Source organism: Silene latifolia, chromosome 1, assembly GCF_048544455.1.
Source record: "Silene latifolia isolate original U9 population chromosome 1, ASM4854445v1, whole genome shotgun sequence".
Taxonomy (NCBI): domain Eukaryota; kingdom Viridiplantae; phylum Streptophyta; class Magnoliopsida; order Caryophyllales; family Caryophyllaceae; genus Silene; species Silene latifolia.
The window spans coordinates 178,708,438-178,728,995 of NC_133526.1; the positions used below are offsets into that span (position 1 = coordinate 178,708,438).

General features: G+C 35.9%; 1 non-coding gene across 1 annotated transcript; it reads right to left on the reverse strand.

The window, feature by feature from the left end:
• Positions 1 to 844: 844 nt before the first annotated feature.
• Positions 845 to 951, reverse strand: LOC141622339 (small nucleolar RNA R71). Its single transcript, XR_012532936.1, has one exon. It is a non-coding gene; the product is annotated as a small nucleolar RNA R71 (small nucleolar RNA).
• Between the last annotated feature and the right edge of the window lie 19,607 nt (positions 952 to 20,558).

Here is a 20,558-nt window from a genome sequence, read left to right on the forward strand (position 1 = left end):
CCTAAATTAATACCCGTCCCTTGGAATCCGACCTTTACTTACCACTCCACTAAAGAGTAGTTTGTAGAGTTAGAAATTTTATTTTGGTTGGTAGCTTTGACGATAAGATTTATCCACACCAAAAAAATGGCGCCGTTGCCGGAGACGATGTTCAAGTGATTTGATTTTCGTTAAATTTTTAGTTGTGTCTTTCTTTACCTTGGGGAAGTCAATCTCCTCAAAGTTTTTCTAATTTTTTTCTAGTTGTTTGATATTTTGCATGACTATGATATCACAAGGTAATTTATTACCTATTGATTTCGAGATTGAAAGGACCTTAACCAACAATAGAAGAGTTGCTAGAGGTACTTCAAGAGTTGTGGGTATTGGAGAGATTGTGGACATTCAACCAAATAACATTGAGTTTGTCAATCCTTTTGCAAGAGAAGGACAGGATAACCCTATTCCAAACCAACCACAAAATCAACCAACAATGCCTAAATTTTCATCACATTCCGTACCAACCGAGGCGAACCTACGAAATGGTACTCCTATACCACCACATTTAACCGGTAATTTCATTGCCAAATCCACATTCATACAATTAGTTAAGAGAAGTCAATTTGGAGGGATGGCTAGTGAAGATCCCCACTTACATATAGAGACTTTTTGTGATTATTGTGATGCAATTTCTCAAACCGGAGTTACTCAAGACCAAATTCGATGGGTATTGTTTCCTTTTTCCTTGATTGGTACTGTAAAGCAATGGTTGAAGAGCCTAGACAAGGCTACCCTTGGTATTGACTCATGGAATAAGTTAGCACTTCCCTTATACAAGAAATTCTACCCTCCGGAGAAGATAAATATATTGAGAGCCCAAATCACCGGGTTCAAGCAAAGGGATGAGGAATCATTATATGAAGCATGTGAGAGATTTAAGGACACTTGTCGTTCTTGTCCACACAATGGACTTAGTGAGTGGTTCCTTGTGCAACAATTTTGGAACGACTTATATGAAGACTCATGCAATGTGCTTAATATGGGATCCAATGGGAGGTTTACCGAAGTTGATGACAACCAAACATGGGCCAAAATCGAAGAGATGGCGATTCATAATTCCCAATATAGTAGGCCTCGAAAGGCCACTAGAGGAAGAAAGCAGAAGGTAGATTCCATCACACAATTGGGTGCTCAACTAAGTGCTCATATCGACACTATCAATTTAAAGTTTGAGAACACCATGGCTAAGCTTGATGAAGCTTCCAAATCACCCAAGCAACATGTTAATGCTATCACTACGCCAAATCTGGAAATCAATAAGGAGCGTATCACAATGGTTTAATGCATTTAATAACGACACTTAGATTACCGTTTTCAAAATATTGGCGGAAACCTAGACCGCGCTAATAAGAATAACGGTTTCCGTCAAAAACCGTTCTTATTATAATGTGACAACGGTTGTTTAACAAACCATTATCAAAAATGTTTAACGATTTCCAAAAGCTCATTATAAAATCGCTATTATCAAAGGTTGTTAGACAACCGTTACCAGTTTAAGAAAATGACATTTTGAAAACCGTTACTAAATTAGCACCAGCAACGGTTTGTGGTACCCGTTGTTATGTTATAGATACGGGTTTCTTGTAACCGTTATCATTTTTAATTATGAAAGAACGGTTTTTCAATTCAAGCGTTGTCACTATTTGATTAGATTTCTCAGTTTGACCACTGCATGCAAAACTTTATCAGAACTTTAATAAATATTCAGTTTGACCAATAATATTCAATTTGACCAAAATAGTTCTATAAATATGTCTTCATAATGTTTAAGGAAAAAATCTAAATTATCAAACATTTACTCTTTAATTTCTCTCTAAATATCTCTCTAAAAAAATATGGCTGGTGTATCGGAGCTACAATCACGTCATCATTACGCACAGCCTTTTACTTGCATTCTCCATAATCTCCCAGTTCGTTATGATGGGAATGGAAAGGGTTTCAACCCTAATTTTGGGTGGTTAACGCAAATGCTTCATGACTCCGGTTTCACTACGGTTAAAAAAGTGTACCCTATGTCTACAAACAAGCTAGGTTTTGTAGGCTTCGCTTTTATCGAGTTTGACGAAACCAACTGGCATGATAGTTTTCGTCAGGCAAGAACATTAGGGGCTAGATTTGCAGAGAAAGATGCGGGGAAAGTGGACTTTTATTCAGATGCTAAACAAAAGGGCCCTTATCTATGGGTTGCAATCCATGTTGATTATCGTCTGCTGACACATTACAGGAGGCAGCACATTCCTACAACCGTGCCTATGTCGGGGGAGAAAGAGGCCATTCCACCAGCTGCATTGCCCGCTGATGATGAAGAGTCGATCTACGACTTGATCTATGGGCATGAAGACTATCCTAATTCTTCATCAGATTCTAATTAAGTCTTTAATTATTATCTGACATTATGAGTTGTATTTTGATTATGGTGGTTATTTAAGTTTAATTATTTATATTATTTGTTACTACGTTTTAATCAAGTCCTTACACTCAAATTCAATCCACCAAATAAAATATTATAATGACTAACTTTCTACTTATAATAATAAAAAAGAATGGAAATGGCATAATAAGATAATAAGAATTGGAACCGTTATGTCAATAATAAGACAAAATGATAACGGTTCTTTATTAAGCCGTTATCATATTACATATATCGACAACGATTATTTTAAAGCCGTTGTCATATTACAGCAATTAACAACAGTGTTTCTTAAAACCGTTGTAAAAAAAATCCACTGTGAAAACTGAAAAGTTTGTGATTTTAGTTTACCAACTAGCGTACATATAGAGTATTTATTTTTTTTAGGGTGTTATTTATAATGAAAAACTAATTAAAGAAGTCATATTTGCCGTCGTCGCCATCATTAATCTTTATAGCTTAGAAAAGGTAATCTCATTTTCATAGCTACTGGCTTAAATATGGGTCGTACTTGGATGATTGATGGTGAAATTGGTGATCCCATTTATAATGATGGAATTGCTGAATTTTACAATTTCGTTAGTGAAAATTTTCATCTCCACTCATCAATCCCCTGCCCTTGTAATACATGTGGTAATATTAGGGTTTTGCCTATCCCAGATGTCAAAATACACTTAGAAAAAAAATAGTTTCAGTAGAGATTATAGGCGTTGGATTTTTCATGGAGAATTAGAGGACGAGGATGCAGAATATGATGTAGAGGTAAATAATCATACACCTGAAGCTGCTGGTTTAGATATAGGGGATGGGGCATATGATGTGTGTGAAAAATCGTTCACCTACACCTGAAGTTGTTTTAGGTGAGAAGTTTGCTGAAGATGATGGATTCGATGATTTTGAAGATACCGGTGATGGGGAAATAAATGTTGATGATTTAATTGAGAAGTTTAGTCAATCTGAAATGCCTTTATTTACTGATTGTAAGAAGTATACCAAATTACCCGCGGTGGTAAAGTTATATAACTTGAAGGGGGCAAATGGGTGGAGTGATAAGAGTTTTATGGATCTTCTAGCATTGCTATGTGACATGCTTCCTGACGGTAATGTTGTTCCGAGTCAGACATATGAGGCTAAAAAACTGATTAGAGAATTGGCATGGAATATGAGAAAATACATGCTTGTCCCAATGACTGCATATTGTACCATAAAGATTATGAGAAATTCTCATATTATCCACGCTGCTCTATATGGCATTATAAGACTAAGGAAGGAATCCCAGCTAAGGTATTGTGGTATTTTCAAATAATACCAAGGTTGATAAGGATTTATTTGAATGAAGAAGATGCAAGAATGTTGACTTGGCATAATAGTGGAAGGATTGAAGATGGAAAGTTAAGACACCCAACGGATGGTCAACAGTGGAAAGAGTTTGATGCTAAATATCCTGACTTCGCCAAAGAAGCAAGGAACTTGCGTCTAGCGCTCTCCACAGATGGAATGAACCCTCATGGAAACATGAGTACCCAACACAGTACTTGGCCAGTTGTGTTGGCCATCTATAATTTACCCCCATGGGTTTGGATGAAACGGAATTATCTGATGTTGTCTTTGTTGATATCTGGCCCTCGACAACCTGGAAATGACATAGATGTGTATTTGGAACCACTTCAAGATGATCTGAAGATTCTGTGGGAAAGAGGGATACCGGTGTTTGATGGTTATAAGAAGGAAAGTTTCAATCTGAGAGCTATGTTATTGTGTACAATAACTGACTTTCCGGCGTACGACGATCTTTCTGGACATATTGTACATGGGAAAGAGGCTTGCCCATTGTGTGGGGGGGATGTTGAATCAGAATATTTGAAGCATTCTCGCAAGCATGTGTACATGGGAAATCGTCGATGGTTATGCCCTGATCATCATTATCGTAAGCTTCACAAGGCGTTTAATGGGTGTCCTGAGCAACGTGGGAGTCCTCAGATTTTGAAAGGTCATGAAGTGTATAAGAAAATGAAAGATATTGAGATAACGTATGGGAAGAAGGGACCTAAGTTGTCTACTCGTGGTTATAAAAAAAACCATATTTTTTTACCAAACTTCCGCACTGGCGTGACCTCCCGGTTAGACATTGCCTAGATTTTATGCACATTGAAAAGAACGCTTGTGATAATATAATCAATACTCTGCTGAATGTCCAGGGTAGGACAAAAGACAAGAAGGCAGCTAGGGATGATATGGTTGAGATGGGTATTAGGCCCGAGCTGGCAGCTAAAACAAAAGGAAATCGGACTTTATTGCCGCCTGCAGCTCATACTCTTTCAAAAAAAGAGAAAAAAGAGTTTTGCCAATGCTTGCATGGTATTAAGGGGCCAGAGGGCTATTCATCTAATATTAGAAGCCTGGTTTCGTTGCAGGACCTAAAAATTACTGGTTTAAAGTCACATGACTATCATATATTGATGCAACAACTACTAGCTGTGGCCGTTCGTTCCATTCTACCTCCAAAGGTTCGACATGCTATAATTAGATTTTGTATTTCTTCAAATCAATCAACAGTAAAGTCATAGATCCCGATGAAGCGGAAACTTTGCAGGAGATACTCGTCACCAGTCTTTGTCAGTTTGAAATGTATTTTCCTCCCTCATTTTTCACTATCATGGTTCATTTGACTGTCCACCTAGTCCGAGAGGTTTTGTATCTCGGGTCAGTGTATTTGAGATATCAGTACCCATTCGAACGATTGATGAAAGTTTAAAAGGATTACACATCTAATAGGTATCGTCCAGAGGGGTGTATTGCTGACTGAGCAATTATCGATGAAGCTCTTTCGTATTGTTACGCGTACCTCTCCTTGGATGAGTTAATCGGAGCTCCTACAAATCGTCATAGTGACTGGATGAATGGAAAAGGTGTAAGGGGTCGTGTTTTCAAGGATATGTCATCTGACATGCGACATAGAGCTCATACATACGTTCTATTTAACGATGATCATGTCCAGACTTACAGTATGAAACACCAGAGTTATCTTAAGGGAAAACACCCTCATAAGAACGAAAGGTGGTATGCAAATGAGCATTACAAGCAATTTAGTAACTGGTTTATGGATACTATTTACGATGATGATAACCCAATTGATGATTGCTCAACCAGCCTACGACATCTCGCTTTCGGTCCTGATGCTCGTGCAACTTTTTATAGCGGGTATGCGATCAATGAGTACACTTTCTACACCCGCATTCAAGATGAGGCGAGCACAATGCAAAACAGTGGAGTTTGCGTAGATTCTGAGGCAATATACTTTGCTAGTTCAAAGGATAAAAATCCTATTTTGGGTACAATGCAATATTATGGAGTTATTGAAGAGATATTGGTTTTAGACTACATGGATTTTGAGATACCTCCATTTCGGTGCAAGTGGGTTGACAACAACAATGGTGTTAGAAAGGATGATTTAGGATTCACATTAGTAAATTTTGACAAGGTTGGAAACAAGGACGATCCTTTTATATTAGCGTCACAAGCAAAACAAGTTTTTTATGTTACCGATCCAATGAATAAGAAGTGGTCAATTGTTCTATCTTGCCATCGCCGAATTCCAGTTGATGAAGACGTCGAATTTGAAGGACTTGATCACAGTGCTATATCGCAATTTGGTAATGATGTTGAAAATGTTAACATTCCAAACATATATACACGGGATGATCATGATGAAGGTACTTGGGTTAATGAAGAGACTAGCAAATCTAAAAAACGTTCCCGGCAGCCGTGAAAATATCAGCAATCCAATTGAGATATCTTACGTCATGTGTAATTATTGTCTTGCTGTTATATATATCAAACTGCTGTTGTAAACTTTTTCTGCTGTTGCAGCGGGCGGGTTAGGGAAAAATCGTATTAAACAAAATGATGCTTTATCTATATGAAAATGATGCTTTATTTCTTGGCGGTAAAATCAAACAAAATGAAATATAAAGTAAAACAGATATACCCAAACCGTTGTTCTAGACGTGTACAGTTATAACGGTTGAGGTCGTTGTTATGTATATAAAAATGTTGCTATTTCATGGCGGGAAAATCAAACAAAATGAAAATAATTCAGACAACGGTTATTTCTAACCCGTTGTAGATAGTACTAATCAATTACGGTTTCAAACAAACCCGTTGTCTATTTGAAAACAAAATAAAAAGGTTTTTCTTATACCGTATTTATTACTTTCAAATAAACAAGGTCTTGAAAGTGTTGTATTATTCACACATATATACTATGAGTTTCCCCTCCCCCACATAATATTCTTAAACATTGAGCTTCCCCTCAACCACCAGCCTACCCCATCGCTGTTGCAGTCATCGTCATCATCGCCATTGCCGCCGCCAGATCAATCCAGATTCTCCTCTTTAAAGAAGTAATAAACCCTACTCTCTAGAGATTTATTTTTTATTATAAGTATGCATTGTTATTATTGGTTTATTAATTTCTGCTTTAGATATGGTCCAAAAGCGCAAAAGAAACGATGGAAATGCGTCAAGCGACGACTCAGGTGATGAGAACATTTTGCAACACACTGCGGGTCGAATGCGCCATAGGGTTTAGAAGCAATTAATTCAAAGATACCTAATCCTTTACAATGGGATAAAGATACATGGCTGCCATATGGTGAGTATGCCAGGTATTTTGCGAGTTGGATTGGTTGTTGTGTAAGACAATATGAGCCTCTCGGTACGCCGCGTATCTGTGACTGAGTCAAATACGGAACACCATGCTAATAAACAGAATAAAGGTATGTATATACAATAATAAATGTTTGGGATATTCTCACTTGTACCCTTCTACTTTTTCATTTTCTAACTTGTACCCCTCTTTTTTGGAGGAAAAACTTTGACCGACAATAACGCTTAGTTACAAATTTGGAAAGCGGTAAATTTTTTTTTCCATATTGTACGTCTTTACGAGATCTTTAGTTTGGAAAAAAAATCGTCATTTTCGAAAATTTTACCCGGGAGTTTTAGTCAGTCAAAGTTTATTCCGTCAAAACACTTTGACCGATCATAATTCCCGACTACGAATTCAATAAACAACGATTTTTTTTTTCAAAACGAAGATCTCGTGAAGACGTACAATATGGAAAAAAGATTTATCACTTTCCGAAGTCGTAACTAAGAGTTATTGCCAGTCAAAGTTTTTTCTCCAAAAAAGAGGGGTACAAGTGAGAAATTTAAAAAGTAAAGGGGTACAAGTGATAATATCCCTAAATGTTTTAGCTGAAATTAAGTTACTACTTGATATGTGTATTAGCCGAAACACGTGTACCAACTATACTCATCATAAATGCGGTTAGCTTACATTGTCCCCCAAATGTATGATAAGTACCTAAAAAATAAGACAGGGGAAGCCCTCAGATCCTGGAAGTTAAAGATGGCTGAGAACCACTTGTTCAACAAGGAAACCGCGGAGATGAACAAGAACCCACCAACAAAAAAGTATCCGTATGTCAGTCAGGACCATTGGGATAACTATATCGCTTATAGGCAGTCTGACATGTTTAAGGTAACTTAATAATAATAATAATAATAATAATAATAATAATAATAATAATAATAATAATAATAATAATAATAATAATAATAATAATAATAATAATAATAATAATAAGTAAAGAAGTATACTTAGTTTAGTGTTTGGTCATGCTTGCGTTTCTTGATACAATTTATTTGATGAAGGCTATGAGTGAGAGGAATAAGGCAAAAATTTCAAAGAAAAATACCGTCTTTTACGGCTCCCGAGGTGGTTATAGATTGATTAAGAAGAAAGTTTTAAGTACATAATTGTTATAGTATTAGACTATTAGGTGTTTTAGTCGGATGTTATATATGTTCATAGTAATCATACATATTTTGAGAGGATATCAATGTGATGAATGAATTGTAGGCGAAACTTGGAAAATTCAGTCGTCACGATGCTTGGGTGGAAGGTCGCAATCCTAAGAATGGAAAGATGGAAACTAAATATGATAAGAACATCAAAGAGAAAATGGTAAGTTTAAATAAATATGTCACTCCTACCACTGGTAGTCGAAGTTATATAATTGTGAGTTGCTTAATGGTTTTATGAGTATGTAGAGGATCTGTGAGAAGGAGGTAGAGGAAGGAAAATGGAAGCCTGATGGACGTGATGACATTATTGCTAGGGCAATCGGCAAAGAAGAGCATCCAGGTCATGTGAGAGGGGTAGGAACGCATGTTGGTATCACCAAGTATTTTGGGAAAACTACTCGATGTGGTGATGCTTCCAAGAAGGTAATCTATAAATATTGTATTTGAACCAACGTAATTAATTTACAACTATATATGCTGACATTAATTTCTACTACACAGCTACATAAAATAGCAAGGTTGATGATGAGAATATTGGAAACTGGGGAAAAGCCATCAAAAAAGGAGTTGGATATGGTTCAAGAAGTCATAAAGGAAGTAGAGGAGGAGGAGGAGGAGGAGGAGGAAAAAGAGGTAATAATATTTGTCTTATATATAGTGTGTTATATGATTTGGAAAATCATTACGTGTTATATGGACAAGTCTTAATGTACAGAAGGAAGCCGAGGATGACATCACAAGGGTGAAGGAAATGAGAAAGGAGACTAAAGTGGGATCCAAGGATCGATATCAGGCAGTTGAAGAGGAAGAGGATGCCAGGAAGGTCGTGACACAGGATGAAGTGGAGGTAGTTGATGATCAGATGTTCTTCTCAACACCGAAAAAGGTAATAGCTGCTAGTTTATAATTATTCATATCATACACGTTTTTCACTTAGGAAATTTATTAAAGGTAGTGAATGTATGTGTACTAATTGATTAAAGCTGACGTGAAGGGCGGTTGCAAGGTGACTTGTCGCCTGTCCTATTTACAGGGGAAACAGAAAGTTGTTGTTGCCAGGGATACGTGTTCAATTACGACTGGCTTCAGCATGTTAAGGTTCATGGTATACCCCTTCGTCACAATTGCAGGAATGTGAAAGTATCCCAATTATATAAAGACGAGTAGGGGAAGTAAAAGTACCATTTCCTACTGAGGGGGTCACTTATTTAAAAGAAGCCCTAAGCTCTTCTGTGCAATGGCCTGACAAACTCATCAATGTTGTCATCCCCGAGGTACCTATATGCAGACGTTAATCTTTACTGAGGGGGTCACTTGTTCTTTAAATATATTAGGGTACGAATATTAACATATCATAAGTACTTTAATCTTTACATTTGCAGAACTAAAGCAAAGCCATGATGGCAGCTAAAGCAATTACTACTACGTTAACGAAAGTTGTTGCAGGCAAGCCTGCTTATGATTCTTATTATGAATCGTGTGAATATAAGAAAAAGATGAAAAGTGCTTCGCTGAAGGCTTTGCACAACCTGGCTGTAAAGAGGTCACCTAGAGGTGATGTAGTCATGATTAGCATTGAAAAGGAAGTTAAGGGCGCAACTAATATAGCCATACTGGACCCGAAGCAACTGATGGAATTTGTCGACCTTGACGATTTAGATGCTGTTCACATTTTGATTTGGATGAAGTAAATTTTATTAATATAACTATTTAGTCATTTCCATTTACAAATAATGATGTTTATTAAAATTATCAATTACAATAACAATCTTCGTTCTATGTGGCATAATAGGTACCTCAATAATCAGTTCGCTGAGTGGAAGGTCCCTAGTCACGCCTACGAATTCTTGAGTCCTAAGGCGTTCTCTGTTAATAGAATTTCATACGAAGAACAAATCAATAGTATCGCTCGTCGGTTGATGTCGTCCAAAAAACTATGGCTTGCCCCCTACAATGATAATATGTATGTATAGTACGTGATTATTGTAATGAATCACGGTTCTATAAATTTATTATTAACATGCTTAAATGCGCGTAAATGAACTAACAATTCAATGTCTCAAAATGAATAGAAAGCATTGGGTGTTACTGACAATCAAAGTGGAAACATAAACAGTGTACTGGATTGACTCTCGCGAAGGTAAACCCTCTGAAAGTTGTGTAAGGATGATAACTGAGTAAGTTTACAACTTTCAATAATGTCATTTATTATTGTATGACTTGAGCAATATATATGCAAATAATAATGGTATGTGTGTATATTTATGAATTATTGTTTTTGAAGCAAAAAAAAAAGATTATGTCCATTTGGGAAATATGAAAGCAACACTGATCTTAATTTTATCACGGCCAATAGTAAGTGTATTCTTAATAATTACTCGTACCATTTAATTAATGTTTATGCGAGAGGTTGATTATCTAATTCAGCTAATTTGTGTGTGATTTATATAATAGTCTCCTAAAGCACCAGACGACAAACAATGCGCCTTTTACGTTTGTCACTCCATGTGGAAGGTTATCGACGGAAAACTTTGTACCATTCCGATACGGGTTAGTGTGATTTAAAAACTATTTCAGATGTAAATTGAGTTCAATTCTGTATACTTCCATGTATTATATCTATTTTGATTATATATATTTTGAATTGTAGTTTCCACTAATACTCAACAAAGCCCCAGAATATTCGCCAGAGGACATCAATCGCATGAGAAATATGTGGGCCAGTTATGTTGTTTCATTAGCGGAGTCTCAATAGTTTGCTCTTACTTTATGTATGTGTTTGTGAGTGTGTGTGTGTGTGTGTGTGTGTGTGTGTGTGTGTGTGTGTGTGTGTGTGTGTGTGTGTGTGTGTGTGTGTGTGTGTGTGTGTGTGTGTGTGTGTGTGTGTGTGTATATATATATATATATATATATATATATATATATAGAGAGAGAGAGAGAGAGAGAGAGCCATTGTGTATTGGTTTCTTTTGTTTTTTTTGAGGAAGTTGTATTTTGGCTTTTGATCATCTTGTTTGTACTGTTTTGAAACTGGGTTTAATTGATCACAGGGTGTAATATTTTGATACAGGATTGAATTTTTTGCGGTGAGTGCTTTGGAATGCTATTTTTCAAAGCAGTGAAAAATAGCATTCCAAAGAATGCTACAAATTTGCTAAAAAAAATAGCATTTCAAAGAAAATTTGCAAGAACAATCTAAAATAATTTTTTTAAAAAAAAATTTAAAAACGAAAATGGTTAAAAACAACCCGTTGCAAACAACTATTTGACAACGGTTTTATTTAGATAAATAACCATTGACATCTTTTCCCTCCCCATTCAAACCGCCAAAAATATAAGATAACGAACGATAACCGTTGTCGACTTCAAAATTTTAACAACTGTTGTTTTAAGAAGAACCGTTGTCAAAGTTTCATCAATTGATAAATATAACAAAGGTTTATCACATAATAAAACCGTTGTTAAATATTGACATTTAATTAAATAAGATAATGAAATGAACCGTTGTCATAGATAATATTTAACAACGGTTTTGGAACCACTAAACCGTTGTCAAAAGTAAACTAGGACAACGGGTTTGAAACCGTTATTAATATCTAATAACGGTTTCTTAAAAGTATACTCGTTGCCATAAACATAATTAACAATAGTTTTATAACGGTTCTTGAGTAGTGATAACGGTATTATAGATCCGTTATTGATGTTATATAACGTCATACAACCGTGGTATATATTTAACAACATTCGTTGCAATAACGGTTTCGTGTTTCTATTTAATAATGGTAATTGCATTATTTGACCGTTATTGGATGTCTTATTTGGCGTAGTGTATGGTGGCATCATCCTCAATCCCAAATGGAGTATGTGAAAGTTGTGGACCTTTGGGACATGATCAAAGCCAATGTAGGGGAAAAAATGAACAAGTAAATGCTTTCCAAGCATACAAGAGTGGTACCCCTTATTCCAACTACTAGAATGAGAATACTAAATTCCATCCAAATCTCTCATACAAGAGCCAAAATGTTCAAAACCCTCAACCAACATACACTCCACCTCCAATGAGAAACCAAGCTCAAAGACCCTTTTTCAACCAAAGCCAAGGATATCAAAATCAACCTTCCTACAACCAATCCAATGACCAAAGCTTTGATGTTCAAAAAGCGGTCCTCCAAATGCAAAAGAACCAACAAGAATTCTTCTCCCAAATGCAAAAAGATAGTCAAGCTAAAGAAATCACCATCAATAACATTCTTGCCCACACCAAAATGTTCGAAACTCGAATGACCCAATTAACATCTTGTAGCTCCCAAAGACAAAAGCGGCAATTACCTCCTCAAGGTAACCCGCCCACAAGACATGAGATGGTTAGTGCCATCCATTTGAGGAGCGGTACAAGATATGAGGGGCCGAAGGGGCCGAAGAGGCCAATTGATGAATATATTGTGGATGCCGATTACATGAGCCATGCTTCATGGTCGATCACTATAGCTGAGAAAGTGATAGGAAGAAGTTAGAATCTCTATGCAAAGATCAAGCCATGGTAAAGAAACATCACCCATATGAATGAAGAAAGTGGATGACATTCAAGTGACTCTATTCGGAGAGCATGAAATATTCAACAACAAATGAGAGCTTAAATAGCTCAACCATCATGACAAGTAATGAAGAAGGCCTCATTGGCCAAGATAACAAGAAAGGAGAGTTGCTCTTGTCAACTCATGACATCATTGGGGAACAAGCTAGTGAAGTTTGTGGTCTATGGGACGATGAATTTGAAGGATTGGTCAATCCTTATATTGGAAATGCTATGACCTTAAACCAAGGCTTTGTTGATCCTTGTCATCACTTTGACTCAGACCATGACAATGAAGAAAATGATGCACAAAAGTCTATGCAAAATCTTTTCTCATGAAAATGAGCAAGCCTCCGACTACTTCTACAAGGTGTTAAGCAACATCAACAACACCTTGGGTTTACCCCCATGATACCTCTCACAAGAAGGAGAGTTTGTTGGAGTCCTCCCTAAACCACCAATTGTAAATATTCTAACCTCTTAACTAGCACTTTATTTCCTTTATTACATCTTTGTCATTTTTGGATTTGCATTTTTGTGCTTCATTTCAAGATTTTTGACATGAGAGCAAGTGAGGGATGTATTTTAACGTCTTTTAATGTGTAGTGTTTGATCAAGTGTGGGGATGGTAAATGGCTAGGCTAACCAAGCCTTTCTAGTACAACCCACAATATTTAAGAAGGAAAGGAAGAAGGAATGACACGGGAAGAGGAATCCCCACGAGTATACCTGAGCTCGTGGGAGCTGAGGGCAATCCAAGCGTCTCCAGGCTCAATCCGCGCATCCACTGTCAGGACGTGGGAGCTGGGAAGCTCCAAATTATGGGAGAAAGTCCCGTAAAAAAATCTGCGCAAGCCAAGCTCAAGACGCTCGTCCTTCAACATCAGGACGCTCGTCCTAATATCGAGCCGCGGGTGCTGGGAAGCTTCAAACTGATGAATTTTTGCTGGAGAAAAATCTGCACGTCCCAGGCCTAATCCGAGCAGCTCATCAGAAATCCGCTCGAGCTGAGCTCAATCCGCGCGTCCCAGCACTGCTTTGCTATTTCCGAAAACCCTGTCAGACAATCCGGGCGTCCCGACTCTGATCCGAGCGTCCCATGCCTCATACTTAAACAAAACATGGGACACTTCTTCTTCCCAATTCATTTCCATCTTTCAAAAACACAAACGCATACATTTTCCCTTATTTCAACCTTCAATCCCCTCATTCAAAAACACCAATTTCTCAACAATATTCACCACAATCAAAACAAAACTTGCTCAAAACAAAATTAAATCACTCCTTCATCAACAAAAGACCCTCTAACCATCAATTTCCTCACAAATTAAATCAATTTTCTAGGATTTGGGCAAAATTTCAAAAATCCTAAATTGATTGAGGAATTGATTGAAGTTTAAAGAAGCAAGGAGCATTCAAGAATATCTTGGTTTGTTGATACCAATTTGATAAGGAGTATACAATGGCAAGGACTAAAGGCGGAACCAAAGCCAAATTTGAGTTAACTTAACCCTTATTGACAATGGAGTTCATAAGCTCCTTGAGTGCATACAAGATAGAGACTCGGAATTATGTTGAGTTCCGGCTTGAGAACAAGAGTAGAAGAATGACTAAGAGTGAATTTGGTAAAGTGTTTAGTCTTTTGCGATATGATTATTTTGAGAAAAAGCCTTTGAAATATGATGCCGCACCCCTTTGAAAGGCATCACCGGCCAAATTTGAGTCCTTCCGGGAGTGTCATGCTTTGTATGTCCACCATACGGGCATAAGAACTTAGCACAAGTGTTTAGCCAATACTTTAATTGCTAGGAAAGGCACCAACCACTTCACCGAACTCGATTTTGTCTACCTTGAGTCCTTATTGAATGGCAATGAAAAGTCCACCCGAAAATACAACATTTTTCAACTATTTATTGACCGGTGGCTAGAGATTGATAATGGGAAAGAGGGAGCGGCCTTTATTGTAAACGGGGGCTTGGTAACAAGGTTAGCTAAACATTTTAACCCGGAGTTCAACAAAGATAACACCTACAAACCGGTTAAGGGAAGCTACCTTCTTGACATGAGCACTTTGATCAACAAATTTCATTGGGTCAAAAATGACAATCTTGACAACAAATATGAGTGGCTCATCAAGGAAGCCAAGTCCATTGTCTTGCCCGCCAAGATTTGCCGTATCTCCACCCATAGACCAAACTACCTCATTCCCGTCTCCAAAGAATCCGAAGCGATAATTAAGCAACAAAGGGATCCAATTGCAAAGCCCTCCTCCTCCACCATTGTGACTCCACCCTATCTTATTGCCTGCCAAGAGTTTAAACCAAGTGGCTCTAATGTTGTGGTAGGCAATGATTACTTGAAGCAATTAATGCAACAAATGCATAGAGAAACTTACGATGATCGGGTGAACGCTTATCGCGCCCAATATCCACCATTGCTATTTCTTCCTAAGCAAAGACTTCTTGATCCTTCATGTCCTTTACCTAGTTGGGCGGATAAGGAAGTTTTCTTCACAAGTACTTCTCAAGATGCCGAAAAGGATAGTCGGGTGGCTAATTGAAAGGAGGTTGTTGTTGATGAAGACGGGGAAGGTATTGGTTCATGCCAAGAAGAAGAGCAAGGTTCAAGTTCCGATGACAAAAAATATGTGAGTCCTACGGTCCAATGGAGGTTGATGGTGATGATGATTCCGATGATGATGATGATGACGGCAATGATGCCGGTGATGATGATGTCGCAATGAGCGACAATTGAGGATTGACAAGGCTTATTGGAGGATACCACAAGTGCGGGGTTGACTACTTGACTGCAACCTATTCTATTATGAGTTTCCTACACCTCCTTTAGCTTTGTCTTTGTATCATGTTTTTAATCTTTATCTTGAGCATTTGTTTTAAATCCTAGCACCACTTAAAGGACTCACACCTCGGTTCCATTGAGGTATCTCATATTTTGTTCCTATTTGCGAAATCCAAAATGAAAATTAGAATTCATGCATTGCATCCATTCCTTGTGCATGAACTCCCACTCTTTTTACACTAAAAATAGTGTCTTGCTCGGTTTGGGAAAATTCACTGACAAGGGATGCGAGTTAACTCAAATTAGCTCTCCGACCAATCGAAAGCATGCATCATATAGGATAGAGTAGATTGCATCATTTGTTATATATGTCATATAGTTTGCATATTAGTTTAGAAATCATGCATATTCATATAGATTGCATTGCATAATTTCCTATTATATTGGCCATTGAGGACAATGCCCATACTAGTGTGGGGATAGGAAATTCTAATTTAACTTTGCATTCAAAAAATGATAAAAATTGAATAATCCTTAAAAATTCATTTAAATTGAAAATTTTCTCAAAAATCCAAAAACATGTTCATTCCTTTGTAGTGAAGAAATATACATATGGTATATATTTGTGTTTGTTTGTCACTCTTATCACATTGGATCGACTTGTTGGAATAAGTGTCCTCCGACAATAATGCGATGACAACTGTTGATCATAATGATCACATGTTTAAATCTCATTTTAAGAATACATGTGGGAAGTAATATTTTACAGTCAACTGGTCCACACATTTCGGTAATGATTAGCTGACTAGAGTTTGACATTACTGTCGTGAGACGGTGGTGATCAGTTGATCCCCTTAGGTCATACCTATAGGGAAATACTCTTAATTGATTATTTAATTAATCGTATGCCGATACGAGTTAATTAAAGTGCTTAAAATTGACGGATGATTTTGTGATTAAAGTTAACGTGTCTTATTGTAATACGATTAAATTAGATACGGTCTAAGTAATCGAATTGTTTTATTACTTGGATTAAAATATTGTTTACGAAACAATTGATACAGAATGAATAATTTATTATAAATGCAAGTTGTTGTAATTTATAATTTGATAAACCATTTTGGTACATGTAATTAAGAATTACTAGTTAATTTTGTATGTGACATATTTTCTTAATATGTTGATTTTTAATATGTTAAAAATACATTATAGTGTAACATGTCATGTAACATGTGACACATGACAAAATTGACAAATGACAAAATAAAATGGACTACCCATTTTATCCTAAGTGTACCGAAATTATGGAGGGGTTAGGATTAATATTGTGTTTTATTTTAAGTGGAAACATGATGATTAAGCCTAATGACTAGCCTTGCATGCCTAGTCTCACCTTGAGAAGAACAAGACCATGCATTGGCTCCCCTTAGACCACCCTCCCACCGGTTTTCCACTATGAGGAACCAAATAGATTCCTCTAATTATTCATTCACAACTATTCTATTTTTCTAGTGTAAGAAAATCAATTTTATTCTCTACCTTTGTGAATAATTTTAGAGAAATAAAACCTCACAAAATACTCCCTCCTGGACCGAAAATATTCAAGAGCAAATAAAAATTATTTTGCGTCAAATTTTAAGTAAGATTAGTATTATTACTAGCTCATAATAATATTAGTCATTAAGGGTATTCCTTGGGTATAGATTAGTATCATTACTAGCTCATAATAATATTAGTCATTAAGGGTATTCCTTGGGTATAAGCTTTTGGGAGAGGTTCTAATTTCAACCTTTGTTCATCCATTGTTGGAAAGCTCAAGAACTAACAAGAAGGAGATCTTGTTGGTGCCCAAAATCCGAAACACAAATGTAAGAAGTGACGATTTCTTCTCTACTTTGTTTTATGTTTGCATGCATAAGATCTTGTATTTATTTTATGACCAAATAAATCAATTCATATATGAATATGTAAACTTATGAGATTAATGTATCCTAACAAGAGGTATCATGAGCTTAGGTTGTTTGCATGAAAATCGGTTTATGGTTTTTCCGAGTTATAAGATTAACATACAATACTAATTAATTTGGATTTATGAAGATAAACATATAAATAACTTTGCATGTTAAAAGTTTCTGGTCTTAAGTGGTTTTTGGGATATTTTGGTTTATTTATGGATTTTATTGTTCATTTTATATATTATTGGCATTAAAATGTGATTTTTATGAGAAAAATGTCATTTTTGGACGAAAAATAGCTAAACTTCGAATTTTTTAGTGGTTTTTGGATATGTTTTCACATATATTATCTACTGATGGCCTGTAAATTTGCATATTAAAATAAGTTATTTTGCTCCAAATATGAATTTTATAAGTTAAAATCCTATTTAAATGGGTAAATAGGTTAATGTGAGTTATATTTCGAATCTGGTCATGGAAATTTAGTATGTTGTCACATGCAATTTTAAAAGATGTGTGTAAAATATTTGGCTATAGTGAAGTCATTTTGCATGATTTATGAATTTTTCATGAAAAATCACATAAATAGTGACTATAATTAGTAATAATGCTAAAACATACTTCATGACTAAAGAAAAATGTCACATGTTGCATTTGATTATATATTTGAGATCTTAAAGTGAAAAGTTGATGAAAATAGTTTTTCTCATATTTTAATGGTCATATTTGTTAAAACCGATAAACCGCAACATTGTTTTTCTCGATAAATTTTCGAAATTTTTAACTTATGTTTTGAACATTATGAGTGTCATGGTATTTTTCCAGAATGTTCATGAGTTTAAATTTCAAACTTTGAAATTATTTGGAATTTTTATAATTTAATTTGAAGTTTATAGTATAATATTGTATTTTTGGTCCAATAATGAACAATATTAAGAAATCAAGTTGAATTATTGTCAAAATGTTAGTGAAGACTAAGTTTTGAGCCCTAAGATGGTTAGGGTAATTAACTTGAACATAAATATGAATTTATGAGACATATTGTGATTTTTACAAGTTTATAATCACGCAAATCCGTAAAAACCGATAAAATATACGATATTGGCTCTTAAAAGGCGATTTAGCATAAAATTAAGCATGTTCATACATATTATAATGCTGAATTTTATTTATGATTGTCATATTTTAATTTTATGTAATTTTTGAATTATGTAATTTTACTTAGTATGGCCTTAGTTTTTAATTGGTATTACCCGAAATGTATGGGAATATCGATTCGATTGTAATTATTGTGATCTCGCATCACCATTTTGTAATTTAAATATATTTATTTTTATTTTTATTACAAATGTATAATAGGAAATTATGTAATTCATTTTGTAATTTAATTATTCCGGAGTTCCTTGAAGACGGTGTCATTCGATAAGGCGGTCCATCAAAGAAAGTGTTGCCTCGAGATGTGTGCCAAGACCGAAGATCAAGGGACCAAAGGAGTTGGTTTCCGAATTTGTAATAGTTTATTAGATTTACTATTTTAGGAAGGCCATACTAGGATTTTATTTTTATGCTTTGCATTTTATTTATATGTTGCTTGCATCGCTAAATCGCCATAACTAAACATGCATTTTATATCGAGTTTATCGACCGTGTCAATTACAATTATCGTAGTTCACCGCTTTAGTTCACTTAAAACGTGATAGATAATAAATTGACATCACCTCTCGCTAAAATAAACAATTGAGAATTAGCCTTACCAAAAAGTAGAAACCATGAAAACCTATTTCGTGAGGGAGTGCGCTCGGCCAAACCAGGGTACAAACCTTGTTACGTAGGGGAAGTGGGTGATAAATGTCTATCCACCGAATTCATGTTGATAAGGGTTGTATCGCCAAAGCGTGCCCAAGTTAATGTGGATTTGGATCATGGACACATTTATTCGAAATTTGGGTTGAACTCAACAAACGTATTCTCGACCATAGCCGGATGTGTTTTGGGATAAAGATAAATATTAATGTAATTTTATCGACCAAGAGTTCTAAAAGTAGAATCGATTAAAGAGTTAATCCACCGAGTTATATTGATGAGGATTTTATCGCCAAAGCGTGTTCAAGTTAATATGAATTTGGATCTTGGAATCATTTATTATAGTTGGGTAGAGGTCACTATATAAATATATGCTCATATCTTGTTAAATTAATTTACAAGTATGATTAAAAAGACAAAATGTTAGTATTTCCTTTTCCTCCATACTTGTAGTTTATTACAATGAATCCATCAAACGCTACTACACCGATAACTATTGAGTCTTGCCACAATGTTTTTGACGACGTTTGCTTCAACAATGATTTCGACACTACTAGAGAACTTCATTTTGGGATAGGTTCGGATGGAAACATAAACTTCATCACTTCTTCTAGACCACCTACTACTACAAGATCTCTTGTGAGCCGTTCTCAGGAAGACCGCCTCATAAAATCTATAGGATTTTTATCTTTGGAAGAGAAAGATGCCAAAACTAGTGGGAGCTCAAGCAATCAAGCTCTTGCTTCTAAGGGCAAAAGGTTCAAGAAGAAGGGAAAGAAAGGGAAAAACTTCAAGCAAGTTGAAGATGAGTGTCATTATTGCTATGGCATGGGACATTGGCTTAGGAATTATCCTATATATTTGCGAAATATAAGGGAAGGAATCATCGTTCCAAAAGGTAAAATTCCTAAGGAAATTTATGTTATTGATGTAAATTATACTTCCACTACGACATGGGTATTGGATACCGGTTGTGGTTCTCACCTTTGTAATCATTTTTAGGGGCTAAGAGACGTGAAGAGGCTTAGCAAAGGAGATGTGGATCTACGCCTTGGAAATGGAGCTCGAGTAGCGGTCGAATCCAAAGGAACTTATGTATTGGCTTTGC